Source organism: Odontomachus brunneus, unplaced genomic scaffold (assembly GCF_010583005.1).
Source record: "Odontomachus brunneus isolate Ranch 3 - 2012 unplaced genomic scaffold, Obru_v1 Obru_scaffold_268, whole genome shotgun sequence".
Lineage (NCBI taxonomy): Eukaryota > Metazoa > Arthropoda > Insecta > Hymenoptera > Formicidae > Odontomachus > Odontomachus brunneus.
In genome coordinates this window covers 257,112-257,406 of record NW_022639718.1, presented here as the reverse complement: position 1 = coordinate 257,406, position 295 = coordinate 257,112, and positions in this window count along the sequence as shown.

Genomic DNA, 295 nt, shown 5'->3' with positions numbered 1-295 from the left:
ATATAATTGTTATATGAGCAATTAGGACAGTGTCACGTCGCGGTAATGGGAAATAATGGGAAAACATACTGTTTATAATCATTGTAGACATAATGTTTTGAACGTATTTCACTGTGCATAATATGAACAAAATAAATGTATAATTCGAACGAGGCAATCACATAACACGTTATATAAAAGTTACATCGTCAAGTAGGAAGTTACAACAAACATGTATGTTTCGATATTTGTTTGAAAATTTGTTTTGATATTTGAGGCTTTCGTATGTATGTTGTATGTTAATTGTTACATTGTG